Source organism: Myripristis murdjan, chromosome 14 (assembly GCF_902150065.1).
Source record: "Myripristis murdjan chromosome 14, fMyrMur1.1, whole genome shotgun sequence".
NCBI classification, from domain to species: Eukaryota; Metazoa; Chordata; class Actinopteri; order Holocentriformes; family Holocentridae; genus Myripristis; species Myripristis murdjan.
In genome coordinates, this window is record NC_043993.1 from 11,793,102 (window position 1) to 11,802,022 (window position 8,921).

Genomic DNA, 8,921 nt, shown 5'->3' on the forward strand with positions numbered 1-8,921 from the left:
TTTCGAGCTGCTATGCGTCATTTTTTCACTGGTGAGATAACGCTAGTCCTAAAGTGTTGTCATGAAGCACCGGAGCAAATGATCTACCAGGAACACGTGGATGCTTTTGGTGTTTATGTTCTTGACGAATGGGACAGTGTCCTAAAATCCTTTAAAGTGGCATGAAATTTTAAACAAATTCATAGATTCCTGACCGGCTCAACATCTCTCTCTCTCACAGTATTTCTATCCAGTATCTGTACATATTGCACAATTTCCTTGTAAATCTGTCATGTTCACGAGTGGAGTGAGAAAAAAAAAGCTGGAAACACCTCTGGCGCCTTCACACAGTTTACACACACACACACACACACACACACACACACACACACACTAATGTGAGGTGACTAACCACGGTTTTCTGTTTCTTTGTATTCACGGTGATTAGTGCCGTGGCAACTTCCTCACTCTTCATCCCTAGCACACTGTTTCACCGCAGGAAGCACACACACCACGCACACATACACACGTTTACACGATTATTCGGCTCTACTGTAATAAGTGACAGTGATGTGGAACATCATTACAGACAGAGAAACAAACCAAACTATTTTTGTTCAGCAAAAACAAAACAGGATTCAACACTTTGTAGCATTCTGTAAGTTGACAAAGTATAAACAACCAGTATAATTATGAAGAGTGTGTGTGTGTGTGTGTGTGTGTGTGAGTGAGTGTGTGCATAACTATGTTCCCTATCAGGGACAAGATGAGAGGAGATGGATGAAAGATACTCTGTCTTACTTGGCAGATGACAAATAAATGACACTCATGAACGCACACACACACACACGCAAACACATATACACGCACATGCACCATCCACCCACCCACACACACACACACACACACACACACACACGCAGAGACACTCAAAACAAACTTGTTTGAAACGTGACACAAGTCTCACATTGTCATTACACAGCTCACAGCTGTCATTTTGGTGTTTCTCATCAGTACATCACACACACACATGCTTAGACAAAAATCGGTACACACACATACAAACATGTACAAACACAGACCCAAACGTGCACACACACACACACACACACACACACACACACACACACACACTCTGCTTCCATACCAACCTGACAAGTGCACAAAATCATATTAGCACAAACACAGCAACAGCACAGCGGGGATATACAAATACTTCTTGTGTTTCTACAAAACAAACTGCCTTTTTAGTTGTGATGAAGCCCGCAGCAGTGAGCACTAATAAATACAAACACAGATATGATGAGGATATATGTTTGTATGGGGTAATATTAGCATCAAAAAGCATCATTTCTATTCTCTCGAGGGAGCTAAGCGAATAAATGTGATCTGTTTTAGAGTAAATATCATATAGCATTCGACACTCTCATATGTCAGAAGTGTTTACTTTCACAAAGGAATGTTTTTTCAGAACACGGACAAGCGTGTTTTGTTAAAAGTCAATCAAACCTTCAGGAGTAATTAGTGCTTTAACTATTTAAAAGGGAGGATTGGAGCAATTTTGAGCTGTTTTCTTGGAATTTGTCAACAAATGTCCTCCATTTGAATCATAAACTTGGATCACTGGCAGGCTTAGATCAACTCAAAAACTGTGTTTATTCGACTGAATACCAGCTACAGACAGACGGGAATGAATACTGACACTTTCAGATTTCTGTCCACAGCTAGTCACAGCAATATTAACAGAAAAAAAAAAAAAAAAGAATTTCTATAGATTAAAACTGTCACAAACTCACTGGAGGGAGGTTCCCACTACAAAACAGCCTTCTGGAGTGAAAGCTAAAGACTGAATTATAATGCAGAAACTAAGTTTGTATCTTTTAGCAGGTCCCAATTTCTCTTCACAATTACCATCCAGGAAGGTATCGAAAATGTGCATGTTAGCAGCTCCGCTCTAGTCTCTGATAAAAAGCCTGCCGCTCCTCCTTTCCCTTGCCTTTGTGCCTACTGACAAACTGCAATGTTGCATTTTTTCAAAATGACAAAGGAGATGGAAAATAGCCAAAAAACGGAGAGCGGAGTCATTCTTTTGCATTCCCATATGGATTTCAAATGTCAAATCCCTGCTCCCAGCTCACCGTCTCTCCCTGTACAGTTGTTCCAGGGTACTTTCTCATAATCTGTAGGACTTTAATCACATTATCTGATGATTTAAAGGTACACTTTATGGCTGCCCTGACCTGAACATAGGTCCATTTCTATTCTATTCTATTCTATTCTATTCTATTCTATTCTATTCCATATTGTCTGTATGACCGGAGTATTTTGGTATGTCGAAGGAGCTGAACTGACAGATCCATACTGCCCCCTGTTGTCCGAGGCACATCATAACACCCTATCACTTCCCATTTGAAGCCCAAACTCAGGCAAGATCATTTTATCATCACAAGTAGCCACAGTTTTATGAAAGTGTGTTTTCCCCAAATACCCCATGTTCCTCTATAAGAGGAGCCTTCAGACCAGCGGCGTCCAAACACCAGAATACAGCCGCAGTGAGGTTTCAGGTGAACCTCCCGTCTGCGTTTGTTGCCCTGTAAAGTATTTCTGAATTTTCCCTCCTTTGATTTGACCCAGTATTCATCGAGCCTGTCATTCACAGCGGCCATCAGTCATTAACCTTCTTTCTATTAACTTTTCTTTGTCTTTTTCTTTCTTTCTTTCTTTCTTTCTTTCTTTCTTTCTTTCTTTCTCTGTACATTTCCAGATATCCCCAAACTTGGTTGGAGGAGCAGCGAGAGGAGATGGATGAACGAGAGGATGAAAAATAGTAGCGGGTGGGGCTATGACAGATGAGAGACAAAAAAGAGACACGCAAATGGAGAGGACTGATGGATGGCAGAGAGAAAGATGAAGGGGGGATGAAGAGATGGATAGAGGGATAGAGTGAGAGAGAGAGAGAGAGTGAAAAAAGAGAGATGGAGGGGTAAAAAGAGCTGAAGTTGGCAGCAAAAGTGAGTGAGAGGTTGAAAGTAAATATGAGGAAGTGGAGGAAAGGTTCTCATCTCTCTCTCTCTCTCTCTCTCTCTCTCTCTCTCTCTCTCTCTTTCTCACTCACTCTCCTGGCCAGTTGACAGCCCAGTAGGAGTCAGACTACCATCTGTCTATTGGAATGGAGTGAACAGCCTTCCACCTACTTCTCTTCCTCCCCTCCTCCTCCTTTTGCTCCTCATCTTCCTCCATTTCTCCTTGTCTCCTGTTTTCACATACCCCCATCTCTCTCTCTCTCTCTCTCTCTCTCTCTCTCTCTCTCTCTCACCAAACTCTTCCTTTCCATTCTGCAGGCGTGTGAGAAAGAAAGGAAGCCAGACAGAGGCAACTGACGGACAGGATGCTAATACGCTAATATGCTAATCCTGCTTTGCACTTGTATGCTATCTGTGCTGTTTGGAAGGGTGTGTGTGTGTGTGTGTGTGTGTGTGTGTGTGTGTGTGTGTGTGTGTGTGTGTGGTAGGGCCTAGCCCCTGGGTAATAAAACAATACAAAGAGAGCTTTAGGCCTGCTGGGCCTGCAACAGCACTTGAATACCAAATCAGCCAGCACAGATCACTGGGGGAAAGGTGTGTATGTATTTGTATGTGGTTGCGCATTCGTGTGTGTGTGTGTGTGTGTGTGTGTGTACGCGCACATGCCTTGTTGTGTCTGTGTCTGTTGGAGGGAGAGAGAGATAGCAGAAAGGAGTCTTGTTTTTTCAGAGCGGTGACCGTTGTTCAGTAACTCCTGCTTCTAAAAGTAGGAGAGTAACAGCAGACTTCGCAACAGTTCTGGGCACGGATGAATGAATTTCTAAAAAAGAGAGGAAGATTGATGACGGGGGTGTCCAAAAAGAAAACAAGAATAGGGGTTTATAAAAAGATATAGAGTGTAGAGAGCAGCAGAGAGGATTGTGCAGTTAAAATGCTATTTCCACCGGTTTCACTTCTCTGTTGGGGGAATGGGCGCGCACACACACACACACACACACAGTCACATGGTTGAGGTGACTGAAGGCAAATGCAGACTGAGGCAGGCAGGTGTGGTGAAACACAGAGGTGTATTAATAAACAGAAACGTGAGGAAGGCTTGATGGCAGCGACCCGGTGGCTGCTGCAGGGTGTAAGAGCTCCTGATGACACGGTGATTGACAGGTGAGCAGGGAGGCAGTGCCGAGGAGGGAGGGGGACACGCCCACACGCTTACACACACTCCATCCAAATGTCCACCCTCCAGACCTGCGGACCAACAAGCCCTTGAGGACTTCAGCCGTACAAACTGTGACGAAGTCTGCGAGACTCAAGGCTGATTTATGCTCGCTGCAGAACTATAAGGCCTGGACGGCAGCCTGGATGGTCAAAGTTGTTTAAACAGATAATGACTTGTTGAAGTGCCAGCTCCATAAACGCAAAATAGAGCATAAATCAGCGTTTTGTTGCATTTTGTTGCTGTGGAAAAGCTCAAGTGACAACTGCAGTGATTTGCTGCAGCACTTGCCTGTGAAATCGTTGAATTCCTTTCTCGATATCAAGGCCAGGCGAGGGTCATTTTCCCTGAGCCGAACGTTCATGCAGTTTTTCTGCAAGAAAGACAGGCGACTTTTCACGGTGGCTGTGAAAAGTCACTGTGATTACTTTTGAGTCAGCCCAAAACAGTTGTGAAGGTCTTACAGATGGTGATGGTGATGATGACGTTGATTGTTGTCATTGGTATGATCATTACACTGCAAAAACTCAAAATCTTACCAAGAATATTTGTCTTAATTCAAGTCAAAATGTCTTATTTCTAGTCAAAATATCTCATTACACTTAAAATAAGACATGATCACCTCAGAAGTAACTTGTTTTTAGACAATTTTCACGTGTTTCAAGTGCTTGTTTCATTGGCAAAATTTGCCAGTGGAAAAAGTGAAAATTCACTTGAAACAAGTGAAAATTGTCAAACAAATTGCCAAAACAAGTTATTTCTTAGGTGATCATGTCTTATTTTAAGTGTAATGAGATATTTTGACTAGAAATAAGACATTTTGACTTGAAATAAAAACAAATATTCTTTGTAAGATTTTGAGTTTTTGCAGTGTATTATTATTGTTGTTGTTGTTACAGCTATTTTAAAAATTCATAAGTCATTTTTTGGCTTTTTTATTCATTCATTTATTTATTTATTGACAGTGCCTTTTGGCATTGGATGCTGCGACCCAGGACGCTGCAGTCAGGACTCAGCCTTAACAAGTGGTACACGCTCTTAATCTTAATCTCCTAATCTGGAAGTTAATTTTAAAAACCACAACATCACATCTGTATTTCTATACATTGTGGGCGAATAAATCTGTGAAGTCTGTAGAAAGTCCCAGTTGTGGATTTGGATCTGAGAGCACGTCTATGAAGTCCATGAGTCTGCAGGTGTGTTGGAGTGCAGGGAAACGCAGGGAAACACTAGGCCAGACACACACACACACACACACACACACACACACACACACCTAAACACACACACCTTCCCTCTCGTCCTCCCTCTCATTCTCTCTATCTCGCCCCTGTCTGTCAGCCAGCCCTTGCCTTAATGGACCATACACACAATTACTACTGATTAATCTACCACTTAACACTCTGACCCCACTCAGACAACACACACACACACGCTCACACACACCACTTAACATTCTGGCCCTGCGCTGGTATCGCTGGCTTCTCAGGTACCCAGCATGCTCCAGGGCAGCCCCACTGAGACCACTGCTGGCTGAGTATAAATTTGCGTGTATGTGTGTGTGTGTGTGTGGATTCATGTGTGTGTTGGTTCAGGGAACGTGCCATTGCCAGACCCCCTCCCATCCAGAACAAGTCCTTGGGGAGCCTTGATACTTTAGGAGTGGCACTACACTGGGGCAGCACCACAGCCGAGGGGCCCTGAGGGAGAGAGGAGGGATGGAGGGTGGGCTGGGGTGCAGCGGGGGCCTGATCATCATCAAGAGGCCCAAAGGGAGGACGGATGGATGATGGAAAGGTGGGGAAAATGGGAAGAGTACAGTGAAGAAGGAACGGATGAAAAGGCTTAAAGTCACAAGGACATGAAAAATGACTTTTCAGCTTGTTCGCTAATTCTCCATGCCAGAATACCCAGCTACACAACAAATATCAAAAACATTTTTACATTATTTATTCATTCATTCATTTATTTTCCATATCAGAATTGCAGTACTTCTACATTCTGGAAAATACTGTATCTTCAATGGTGAAATCACGCTGCAACAGTAGGTGTGAACAAAAATTTCTACCAGTATGAATTTTGAACAATCGCACACCCCAATCACATGAAATTGCCTTTCTCACCGTAATTGATCACAAATTGATTTGAACTTTTGAAACATGCCTCTCTGTTTTAAGCCCCGCCCCAACAACCTGTTTGAAGAGGAGATACATAAAATGAATGAAACAAGAGGCACTCAAAATGCTGTTTCATTGTGACTTTAAAGCAGCATTAAATATAAATAAAAATATAAATATAAATATAATATAAATTAAACTACAGCTAAAAACACCAATTTGTGTATATTCAGCATGTACATTGTCCGTCCACTGACACTGTGCACCTGTGGGGTAACATACAGATCAAAGAGGAAACCATAGCCTAAGGAAAACAGGAAATGGAGGTGGCAAAAACTCAAAAAAAAGAGCAGCAGCTGGGAGGTTTATTATTGTTACTTTGTCGCCTCATGGCAGGAAGATCCAAGGTTCAATTCCCTGCCCAAAAAGAGTGTGGATAGACAGATAGTTGGAAGGATAGATGATAGAAAGGTGGATGAAAGTTTAAGAGAACAATGACGATGAGAGAAGGAACAAAGGGCTTGCCTGAAGTCAAATCATAGTCAAACACACCAAGTTTTACAGTGGTGGTTTTTGTGTTTCAAAACGTGTGGCTGCATTAGACAGATACAAACAAATACAAATTATAATTTTTTGTTTATTGTTTACAAGAAAAACGAACAAAACTAAATTCTTGACAAATTCGTCTGACCACAAAATCTTCTTCCAGTTCCTGGCTGTCCAGTTCTTGTGTGCCTGGGCCAACGACGCTGGGCTAACCTCTGTCTCTCATTGATCAGGGGCTTCTTGATAGCCTTGTAGGACCTTAAGCCGTGATCTAAAAGTCGGCCACGTACAGTGCGGGTGGAACACTGGACACCAGTTTGGTTTGACCACTGCTGCTGAAGCTCCTGTGATGTCATTCGGCGGTTTTGCCTGCACATGCGGATCAGGATGCGGTCATTTCTTGCTGAAGAAACCCTTGGACGCCCAGATCTTGGTTTGTCTTCAAAGCTGTTGGTTTGTCTGTATTTCTGCAGAGTGTATCCAACCGCTGAAGGACTGCATCTGCACTTCCTGGCTATCTGGCGGCAGCTGTGCCCTTCCTAGCTGAGAATCTTTATCTTCAGGCGTGTTTCCTGCGTTAGGTTCCTTGTTTTAGCCATTTTTGTGTCTGAAGAACTTTCACATGTGCTGGCTTTATATAGACACCAAGCTTGGCAACAAAAATTGTGTCTTTTAATAAAAAGAACAACCTTCATCACTGGTACCAAAATGACCCAATACTCAAAAAATTTCTTCTGTATTTTTATGGAACCAATCAATTTTAAGTTTTTAATGGCTTTTTTAGGATTTGTTTAGTATTTTGGCTGTGACTGTACTAAAAGAAATTGCACTTGAAGACCTAAGAGTGATTCTTAATGCAATATTTCACAAATGCATGGGGTGTCCGAAAACTTTTTTCCACCACTGTATGTCCATTTACTGACACAACACCAGTAGGGCGAAGCTGCTGCCTCACAGCAGGAAGATCCAGGTTCGATGCCCTGCTTTGGCCCTTTCTGTGTGGATTTGCGTATTCTCCCCATGTTTGGATTGGCTTTGGGTTTCCTCCTGGTGCCTCAGTTCCTTCCACAGTCCAAAGCCATGCAAGTCAAGTGTATCATAGACTCTTCCTCCTGATTGATTGTATGTCTATCTGTGTGAGCCTTGGGATGGACCAGCGATCTGTCCCGGGTGTTTCCCTGCATGCTGGGATATGTTTCAGCTCAAGAAGATGAGTGAATAAAATGTCAGAGAAAACCAGTGGTGTTTAACTTGAGAGGGAAATGAAGATGTTTCCCCACAAGGCAACAACTGTGATATTTTAGACCAGTTGCAGGCGATCACATACTGGAAGCCGCTGTGCAAAGAACTCCACAAGTTTGTCCAGCGAGCCTTTGCAAAAGCCTCTATGGAGCTTTATTTTCTCTACAAACATGTCCTTTTGTTCATAATTTCATGTCAAAGTATACTTCCAGCTTCAGCGCGGTAGCAAGGTAGAAGTGGGCTGAGAGCTAAGGGATCAGAGGAGCACGAAGGAACCGAGGGAGTGGAATGATGGAAAGGCCGAGAGAAAGAATGAAAAGAGAGAGAAAGAGAGAAAAGAGACATTATTTATATGGATGAAAGGGTTTGAATGTGGTTGAAAGGTAGTGGTGAGGGAGCAACAGATCAAGGCCTATGAAGACCACAAAGGAAACAGAGGGATGGAGAGACAGTGAAGGATGGAGAGAGAGAGAGAGGATTTGGGAGGAAGAGAAGAAAGAGAGGAATGGGAGAAAGAGAGGAAAGATACAAATAATTTTCTGGCCACTGACGTTTATAGTGTCACAGGGGGCCTGGTTGTCCCATGGCTTAGACATAAGTATGCACATCACACAAACAAGTTGTATCTGGCAAGAGAACGGGGATAATAATGTGATCATTCAGAATCTGAATAATGAGTGCTGAACGTGTTGCACCAGAAGAAAGAAGAGCAAAGAAAATCTCCAGTTTCAGATAACTAGGACTTCAGTATCTCAGTATTAGTGTAAGCAGGCTAAGACTTTATGGCGCTGTCAACTGGGC